The sequence below is a fragment of the Leptonychotes weddellii genome, chromosome 6 (genome assembly GCF_054177405.1).
Source record: "Leptonychotes weddellii isolate Sample4059 chromosome 6, ASM5417740v2, whole genome shotgun sequence".
In the NCBI taxonomy this organism is placed as follows: Eukaryota; Metazoa; Chordata; class Mammalia; order Carnivora; family Phocidae; genus Leptonychotes; species Leptonychotes weddellii.
Window position 1 is genome coordinate 63,537,455 of NC_138374.1, and position 10,660 is coordinate 63,548,114.

Genomic DNA, 10,660 nt, shown 5'->3' on the forward strand with positions numbered 1-10,660 from the left:
TCTTTCTTCCTGACCCATATCCTAACTTTTATTCGGTAGCACCATGTGGATGTCGTTTGGATATCTAATCAGCATCTCAAACTTAGTATGCATGCAATTTGACTCCTGATCTCCTGCTTCTTTTCTTGTGTTCTTCATCTAGTTCTGTGCACATCCCTCCTTCTGGTTGATCATGCCACTCAGTCTGGGCGTATTCCTTGAAATCTTTCTCCCTGATCCTTCATAACCAATACAGCAACACACACGGTCAGCTCTACCTCCGAAATATATCTTGTATCTTCTTGCTTCTCTCCATTTCCACAACCTCTATCAGCTACCATTATGTCTGGTGAAAATATTACCCTCCTACCACGATTCCCATGCTTGCTCCAGTCTTAGTCCTTTTACTCATAGTGAGTTTTTAATGATGCAAGTCTGGTCATTGTGTTCACCAGCTTAAAACCCAACAATGGCTTCTCGTATGCAGGATAAAGTCCAAACCTCTCAGTTGCAGGCCATGGCTTCCACGAGATGGGACTCCTGCCTCCTGCCCTAGTCTCTTTTCCTGTTCCTCCTGGCTTTGTTCTCTATGCTCCAGCCACATGGATCTTGCAAGACCTTCAAAGCAGTCAGCTTATCCCTTTATAGTGGTAGACCTTCATTCTCTCTCTCTCATTTCATGTTGAGGTAGTGGGACGATATCTAAAGATCACTATATTCTGTGAGGGGAGCAAGATAAGAGCATCTTTCAGGTTGGAGAAGACCTGAAAATCCTCTCTCCTCTACCACACAGCAGAAGTCATTGATTTTATGACACTTGCTACAAAATGCTATAATACTCCTTCTGACCCCAGCTATAGTTAGCCTAAGGATTCCTCTTCTGCCAATTTGTGTCCACCAAGTGCAATCCTCAAAGTAAGGTGTTTGAAGGTGCCACTTGTTTAAAAGGCTATGTTTGCAAATTAAAGTCAGCACCAACCTATCTTTTTCTTTATTGTCTCATTTGTGGCTTAACAAGAGTCACTGAGACATCGATTCTATTGTTTAATCATTAAAGAGGCCAGGAAGATGTTATCAAATTTTTCTCGATAATATTTGGAATTTCTGTCCCATTGGACAGAAACATGCACCAAATAATGTGCATATTCCTTTAACTTCTGCTAATATAGGAATTTATTTATTTATTTACTTATTTTTTAAAGATTTTATTTATTTGACAGAGAGAGAGACAGTGAGAGAGGGAACACAAGCAGGGGTAGAGGGAGAGGGAGAAGCAGGCTTTCTGCTGAGGGAGAACGATGAGGGCTCGATCCCAGGACCCTGGGATCATGACCTGAACCGAAGGCAGACACTTAATGACTGAGCCCCTAGAAATGAAATTTAAAGAAAAATTAATTATTTAAATGATGTTGGGCCTTAGAGCTTTTAAATTTTTACCTCTATTATGAAATGATTAAACACACACAAAAGTAGGGAAGACTATAACAAACCTTTATGGTTTGATAACTATTAACTCATGACTGATCTTATTGCATAAATACCTCTTCAATCCCTCCCTCCTAAACTAGATTATTTTCAAGAAAATCCTTGACAACATATCATTTCATCTGCACATATTTTACCAGGCATTTTTTAAAAATTAAGGACTCCTTTAAAACCTAATCACAACATAAATATCACATGTGAAAAATTAGTAATAATTCCTTAACATCATAAAATAGTCATTCAAATTTCCAAGAGTATCTCAAAATGTCTTTACTATCAGTTACTACATCTTTATTGTTGATCAGTAGGTACATATTGCATTTGTTTGACTTTTAACTTATGGATTTCCCCTCTCTATATTTTTCTTGGCACTTTATTTATTGAAGAGATTAAAGAAACGAGGTCCTTTCCCCTCTAAATTTTGTTAACTGCATCCTTATGGTATCATTGAACATATGTTTCTGTCTTCCAAATTTCTTTAAAACTGGCAAGTAGATCTAGAGGCTTTATCAGATTAAATTTCCATTTGGGGGGAAGAATAATTCATACTTGTGTACTTCCATCAGGAGACACATAATGTCTAACTGTCCCCCTATCTATGATGTAAAAATTGATTACTGGGTCAGGTCTTGTCAGTCTTTCAGTTTCAGATGGAAACTGAAAAGTTTTCCATCAGTTTTCTATCTAATGGTTTATCAATCATTGATGACCATTGCCTACATCCATTATTTTACTAGGGGCTGAGAAATGATGTTATTATATTGACCCTTCTCCATTTATTAGCTGGAGTACTATAAGGAAAGACTTTCCTTCATGAGCTATATGATTACCTTGGTGCACAGTTGTACAGGAAAAGCAGGATAAATGTTAGACTAGTGAGGTAGTCCCCTCGCATCTGTCAACAGTGACCCATGATGGGTTTTCTTTTCAGTATCATTTTGAACTCATGGATAATAAGATATTTGAAGCCCTGAAATTCTTGGAAGTTATTATTCTTTCTAAAAATCAAATTGTCCCATCTTTGGTGAGTGGAGGCCTCTTTAGGTTGGATCCCAAGCCTTTTGACACAATCTCAATGGTCTTAAGTAAATTTTCTTATTTTCTGGCATGCTAAGATGTGCCAGGCTCATCTTATCTATATCCTGGGCCAGATCTGAAGCAGTTATTTCTCCAAAGAGCCTTGTAACAGGGAATATACTTAGAGATCACAATATGAATATGAGGGAGGCTCATTGCTTCTGGGTGTATTTCTGTGGCTCTTTTAGTCGACAGAACTAGAAAAAAAAAAGCATTTTTTAAAGGAAAAAATACCTTATGAGCATAATGATGTAGCCAATTGAAATAGAAGTTAGAGAGTTTTTACTTCTTGATTTTATATTTCTAACTCTAATCACTTATGATGAAAATCTTGGCCATAGTGATGTTAACAAAATTATGTATTTGTTTTACCTGATGAGCATTAGTTTCAGAAAAACACCACCAATACGGTTAGTAACAATTTAAGTACTCAATGTAGTTAGCAGTTTCTTTGGGGTTCTTTTTTGCCAGTAGGATATATCCTACTAGGGATAATCAGTCAAATCACTATATTTTGAAATCACTTGGCATCATTTATACCTTTATGTGGGTAAGTAGCTACTTATTTTTAACACTCAGAAAAGCATTCTTTCTGCTTACAATCCTTTGGGAAGCATCCTTATAGTTAAACGGGGAGCATACCACCCCAACAGAGGTGTCCCTGGACCTGTGTTTTCTAAGAGGTGACAATGGTGATTCACTGTTTTATATAAGAATTGCCAAAATACCATTTATGTAGCTTTTCACGAAAATGTTTCTCAATAGACAAACAAATGTGGTAAGGCATCTGGATTTTAAACACTAGGAATATATATATATATTTCTTTTTAAGTACAGAGGCATTGCTCTGCCCAGCTTGATTTTTATTGTCAACCCCCCCCCCCCTTTACATCTCTCAGCAATAAAACCTTATAATAGTCGCTAGCCACACAGGGGCCCTGGGGGATAGGTACTGTGCACACAGAGTCTCTTTGCATCTCGGTAGCACAATCACAAAGCTGGTAATGTGCTTCAGGCCTGGAGGAAGCCTAGTTATCTGGTGAGTTCCAGGTCCTCTGAGAACTGCAGCCTGACTCAATTAAATGATCAAAGTCCTGGAAACTATGGGGCTGTGAAGGCTCATCTAGCTCTCCTGCTAACTTCCTGGGTTGTTTGGGGCAAGACCTTTAACCTCTCTGTGCCTACCTGACCATTAAAATACACTGCCCCCACCCCTGCCTCCCGGTGCCTGGGTGGCTCAGTCTAAGCGTCTGCCTTCGGCTCAGGTCATGATCTCAGTGTCCTGGCATCGAGCCCCGCATCGGGCTCCTTGCTCAGCGGGGAGTCTGCTTCTCCCTCTCCACTCTGTCCCTCCCCCCACACCCCGCTCCTGTGCTCTCTCTCTCTCTCTCTCTCAAATAAATAAATAAAATCTTAAAAAAAAAAAATACACTGCCCCTGTTCAGCCTCTAGCGAGCTATGAGAAAGTGTCCAGAGCCCCTGCAGGGAAAGCATCAAGGACTCTCAAGGAGAAGTACTCCTCTTCCTCCTTATACACGTGAAGTATGTTCCCTGGGTTTATACTGGCTTTGTATTTGCAACTCAGTTTTTCTCTTCCTCTTAGATTTATGACCTCCTTGAAGGTTCTGTTCAAGGGATCTATCCACTACCAGTTGAGGTTCTTTTTCTTGTTCCCCTTTGAGGTGAAGCAGCACAGACGTGGGGTGATCTATCTCATCCGACAGAGGCCATTCCTGCGTCCTGTGTTCCACGCCCGCCTGGCTTTGCGGGGCTGTGATGGGCATCGGGCGCACTGCATCTGTGTGCGCAGGCAGGAGCTCTCAAGGCCTTTTTTGTGGGCTTCTGCCGTTCATGTTCGTTGTGGGCTGAATAGGGCACCGATGAATTTGTTCGATGATCTCAGTTTTTCCCGGTAATATATCATGTTTGCAATGACCTCCAACCCTGGCTTCAATCAGCGACATGTGATTCACTGTTTAGACATGTTCGGAGTAATAATTGTGGATTTACTAAGATCCCACCCACGTCCCTCAGGGGCTCTAACATGTGCTAAGGCCATGTTGGTTATAAGGTGGTGTGATTTCTTGCATTCTATTTCGATACTAATTTAAAACACTGGAAAGCAAAGAATCGCAGAATGTTCTTTTTGACTAAAGAGTTAATGTAATGTTCTCTCTTTTATTAGCAGCCCAAACAAGATACTGGGTAAAGATATTGCCCACCATCCTTTATGCCAGGACTAGTTTCATGAATTTTGTGTTCCAGGGTTTTTGTCCCTGCAAATGGATTTTTTTAATGCATTTTTAAATCACAAATGTAAAAATATTCTATATAAATATAATGACATAATATAAAATTATATGCATTCATTACAAATTGCATTACATATAAATATAAATATCTTATTTTATATGAAAGAAAGCTTTATCTCAAATTCATTACCAAGTACTGTTCCCTTTAAAGAAGGATGGGGATTTTTATTTTAAGTATCTTATTTGTTTTAATCTGTAAGTGCTTCAAATCCTTTTGGAAACAACCACATCACAAAAACCAGTTTAATTTTTACTGCAGGACATGAAGTCTAGGGACCTTATAGAGTGATCGTGGTATTAATACCACTCTAACAACCTACTCTCTCACTTCTTGATTTGGGCAGATTTTACCTGCGTGCAACCTTTCTTTTTCTCTCTTTTAAATTTTTTTTTTTTTAGGTTTTTCAGCCCTAAATTTCTTCTCTGTTTCTCATAACCACTCTAGTGCTATTGTTTCAATTCCTTCTCAAAATAATGATGAAAGCTAGGTAGAACAAGTGATTTAAAAACAAAAAAAAAATTGTGTCTAAAATCCAGATGTCCAAATTGTCCCCGATTCAACATGGGCTGATTTTCTTGACTCCAGGTCATTTGACCATTACTTGGAATCATTAGACCATAATGGATTTTAATATTTTGCCTTTGTGTTTAGGATCCTTTTCCACTTTAAACCAGCTTCACATCCCACTTTTAGGGTAAAGTGGTGCAGTATTTGATATCCTATGTTTCTAGACTTGGCCAGAGAGCACCGTCCGCTGCTCCCGCCAGCCTAAAGAGTGAGTCCCTAATAATGCCAGTCTTTGTCTCCTCCTCCTCAGATCTATTCCACACCCTACCCCAAAATCTACGTTTTGGCAGCCCCCATGTCAACTGGGTTCTAACTTAGGTCCAGAAAAAGAGAGTCACACGGGATGCCTGGGTGGCTCAGTCAGGGAAGTGTCTGCCTTCTGCTCAGGTCATGATCCCAGGGTCCTGGCATTGGGACGCACATCGGGCTCCCTGTTCAGCGGGGAGTCTGCTTCTCCCTCTGTCTGCCCTTCCCCCTGCTTGTGCTCTCTTGCTCTCTCTCTCTCTCTCACAAATAAATAAATAAAATCTTAAAAAAGAAAAAAAGAGAGAGTCACTGGCAGGACATCGGAGGATGCTCTCCCTCACCTGACCCCAGCAGCTACCAGCTGCAGCAAGGGCTGCATCACCTTTGAGATCACAGATCCCACCAGATGGACCCTCCCTCTGTGGTCCTCACCCCTGCTGCGGCCATCTCATGATCCACCTTCCCCAGGTGGCTCTGCACTAGGGTTCTGAGTACACCTTCTGTATTCATCTCCTAAAGCTTGGCTAAGAAAAAATACCACAAATTGGGTGGCAGGAAACAACAGCGAAGTACTTTTCCACCGTTCTGGAGGCTAGAAGTCCGAGATCAAGGTGTTAGATACGAGGGCCACACTCCCTCTGAGACTCTAGGTAGAAACTTCCCACTCAACTATTTGCAGTTCCTCCAAATATTTCATATTCTCCCCTGATTCTTGTTTTGTTTTGTTTTACAAGTTATTTCCTTGCCTGACCTCACGTCCATTGCCCTTGTCAATTTCATGGTCCTTGTGAATTTGGCTTAGATGGTATCTTCTTGGGACTCTGTGGAGCCTCCGTGGTTCTTCCTGTGCACCCTCCTGGTATCTGGGGGGCCACTAGACACTTGTCCACACTGCAATCACCTCCTCCCTTATCTGCGGCTCCCAGTCCATGTTTCAGTTGCTTGACAGAAGGCGCTATGTCTTCTTCACAGTGGTATCTCCGGGGCACCTGGGTAGCTCAGTCGGTGAAGCATCTGCCTTCAGCTCAGGTCATGATCCCGGGGTCCTGGGATCGAGCCCCGACTTGGGCTTCTTGCTTAGCGGGGAGTCTGCTTCTCCCTCTGCTTGCCGCTCCCCTGCTTGTGCTCTCTCTCTCTCTCTGTCAAATAAATAAATAAAATCTTAAAAAGAAAAAAATAATACCAACAATGGTTTCTCCGGCATGTAGCTCAGGGCCTGGTCATTGTAGGTATTTCCTATATAGTTACTCAGTGAATGCACACCTAACATACAAGCAGTGAGTGATGCTGAAACTCCAGAGCACAGCAGGCTTAGGAGAAAAAAAATTACGGAAAAAGGAACTTCTGGTATTCATACTGTTGTATATGATGGGTGTCTGATCCACTGTTGCTTCACAGTGGGAGACACTCACACTATGCATATCAGTTCATCTTAAAGGTTGCTAAGAGGACTTAAGAAACTATAAGTCATCTGTTCACGTAACTTTTGTGTGGTGGTCTAGCTAAGGTTAGGCACATGGGAATGGTGTAACTCTCCCGCTTGCTGTATGAAAACCAGCCTTTTTTTTTTCTAGTAGAGTTTACTTTTTAGAGCAGTTTTGGGTTCACAGGAAAACTGAGCAGAAGGCACAGAGAATTCCCATATACTCCCTGCCCCCCACACGTACACCCTCCCCCGTAACAGCACTCCCCACCAGAGTGCTGCATTTGTCACAATTGATGATCCTGCATCGATTGACACACCATTGTCACCCACAGTTTATCTAGACCATAGTTTATATATATATTTTTAAAGATTTTATTTATTTATTTGAGACAGAGAGAATGAGATACAGAGAGCATGAGAGGGAGGAGGGTCAGAGGGAGAAGCAGACTCCCTGCCGAGCAGGGAGCCCGATGTGGGACTCGATCCCGGGACTCCAGGATCATGACCTGAGCCGAAGGCAGTCGCTCAACCAACTGAGCCACCCAGGCGCCCCTAGACCATAGTTTATATTAAGGTCCAGTCTTGGTGTTGTCCATTCTATGGGTTAGGAAAATCTTACAATGACATGTATCCGCCATTATAGTCTTAGGCTTAATTTGGGTTCCTTCTATGTGAAGGAAACTATGGGTACACAATCATACCTGGGGAGGGAAGGGAGAGAGTAAGAAATGGAAGTTGTTATAGACTATTCCCTCTCCCTCCAGGAGGACTCAATCGGATGCACCAGAGAGAGGAGGACCATAAACTGAAGCTGAAAATCCTCATAGGGCGGCATTCACGAGAGATACTTGCTGAGACACAGCATGTCAGCAGAGTGATTTTAGGGATCAAGTGGGAAGTGGGACCAGAGTTTGGGCTTCCTTTTGGCATGGGCCACTGTGCAGCTTTCACACCCAGAGGCCTCAGAGCACCTTGTCAGATAACTCCAGCCCTGGCAGAGACGCTGTCCTTCCCTCAGACAGCTGGTAGACCAGGACCTGGATGGAGTCCATTAGGAGGTGACTGTGGCAAAGAACAGGTGAGAGGTCATGAGCTGAGGGCATGTTGGAGACTTAAGGGGGACACAGATTCACACATAGAGGAGGCAATGTGGGGGAGGTCCACGAACATAGTAGTCATGTGGTGGAAATGGAGGCCATACATGGGCAAATAGCATGGACTGTGATTTACCAGGTCTGATCAAGATGCTGTCAGTGCTGAAAATCTGAGAGAGACATGCAGTGAGCCCTAGGATTGTGTTTTGTATCAGGCTCAGCCTGTTGATAGTGATGCCACCAGCTAGGAAAGCCTCATCCCCCCATGCCATACTGCTGGTGGTGAGCCCCCACAGACATTGCCCTAGTCACAGCCAGTTTTGTGGCTGGACTGGCCATTATGCATCTTATGACTGCAAGACACATCTCAGCAACAACTAAGGGAACTTTGATAAAACAAAGTATATTATTCATAAGTCCTGAAGGGTACACAGCATGCCTGGGACTACACGGTGACTTTGTGGGTAGAGATAAAGAGAGAGAGTGAGAGTGGGAGGCTCCTGGGTGGCTCAGGCAGTTGAGTGGCTGACTCTTGGTTTCAGCTCAGGTCATGGTTTGAGGGTCCTGAGATTGAGGCCCGTGTAGAGCTCCACGCTCAGCAAGGAGTCTGCTTGAGATTCTTTCCCTCTGCCCCTCCCCCCACATGTGTGTGCACATGCTCTCTCTCTCTCTCAAATAAATAAATAAATCTTGAAAAAAAAGAGAGACAGAGAGAGAGAGAGAGGACCTGGGGTTCTGCCTTTATTGGGGTTGAGGGTGTGGGGCCTAGGGTTTCACGAGTTCACTCTTGGTGAATTTAAAACTTAAGAGCAGGGATTAAGGCACAGGAAGGGAGAAGAAGGGTCACTCAAGTCGTCAGCCGGGGCTTTGTAAAAGGGGAACTTTATGGAAGGGGCATCTGGCAATTTATCTAGTTGTGTAGCTGGAGATGTGTTTATTCCAGATGTCTTTGAAATGAATTAATTGATAATCAAAAGGTTAATGTCAGACACTTATATTACAATAAAAAAAGCTATCAGTCACTTACACTACAGAATAGCACTTTCCCTCAAGGGGTCTAACCAGTAGGGCCAAATTAGCTCTATGGGATGCCTTCCACCCTGAGGGGGACAATATTTTGTCTTTACTCTCATATATATCCCAGGTATGGGTTTGCTTTCCTGGCCTGCACTACTTCTTCCAGTACCATTAACTGAGGTTTTATAAAGTCATTTCCCAACATGGGAAATAACATCACTTTGGACCAAGGACCCACTACACACTGAAGGAGGTTTGACAATGGGCACATCACTATGGGATCCATTAGTCCTATCAGAAACTATATTACCCTAGAAGTTATCAGTCTGGTAGAATACCAGGATGGCTTCCAAGAGCCTCAGCAAGGCACCATCTGGGGATGACATCCCATGGCATTGGGCACCCTCCTCCAAGATGTGATGTGCTTTAAACCAACAGCAATTATATGGTACTGTGTCCCCAATAGCAAGAATACACTGTTCAGAAATTGAGGAGTAGAAGTGGGCTTGACCCCTATCATCACTGTGAGGAATTCACTTAGGGATTTCTGCATCGGTTCCCACAGCGTTAAGGTCTATTATATTAGAAGTCATGGCCCCTAGGAATGGAATGCTTCCACCAGGGGAAACAGTAAGGGTCCCACTTAACCCAAAGCTACAACTGTGGGTTCGTGAGTTTGGACCTTTATACTGATGGACCAGCAGCAAGGAAAGCATTTGCTCTTCTGGTGTGAGTAACTGACCTTTGTTATCATGAAAGTTAGAGATGCTGATACATAAAGGGACAGAAATGAATGTGTCCAGAATTCAAGAGATACACTGGGGTGTATCTTGATGTTTCCATGTCTGCTGATAACAGTGGCAACCAGGGCCTGACACAGGGGCAAGGTAACCATGGCTCAGACCCTGTAGGGATCAGGGTCTGGGTCCCAGTGGACAAGCCAGCTTAGACCAGGAACATCAGCCAGGTGAGAAGAATCCAGTCGATGGGTGACAGAAGACGGAGTTGACAAATATTAATTATGGCCTCAAGCCCAACTACCACATCAGGACATTGGCTCATCCCACTAATCTTTTTAAGTTTTTTCAGGATTGCAGTTTGAAGAATCAGGGATAGAATAGAATGGAATCATTATGAGGGGACAGTGGATCTCAGTGATGCATGGGTGGACTGCAACAGAGGCTACCCACGTTCCTACCAGTTTTTTTCTATTCCAATGGCTGAAGACATATTCTAGCCACAGAGTTCTATTCTGCCCACACACAGAGCAGGCCAACTTCTAACACATCCTTTGTTGGCTCTCCCCTCTTCTGACTGTTTCCCACCCCCTTGTAGTAACTCCTGCTATCACTTCCCAAATACTTGTACTCACAGCCTTGTCTCAGGGTCAGCTTTGGGGCAAACCCACTGTATCAGTTTCCAGTGGCTGCTATAACAAAAACCACAACCTGACGGC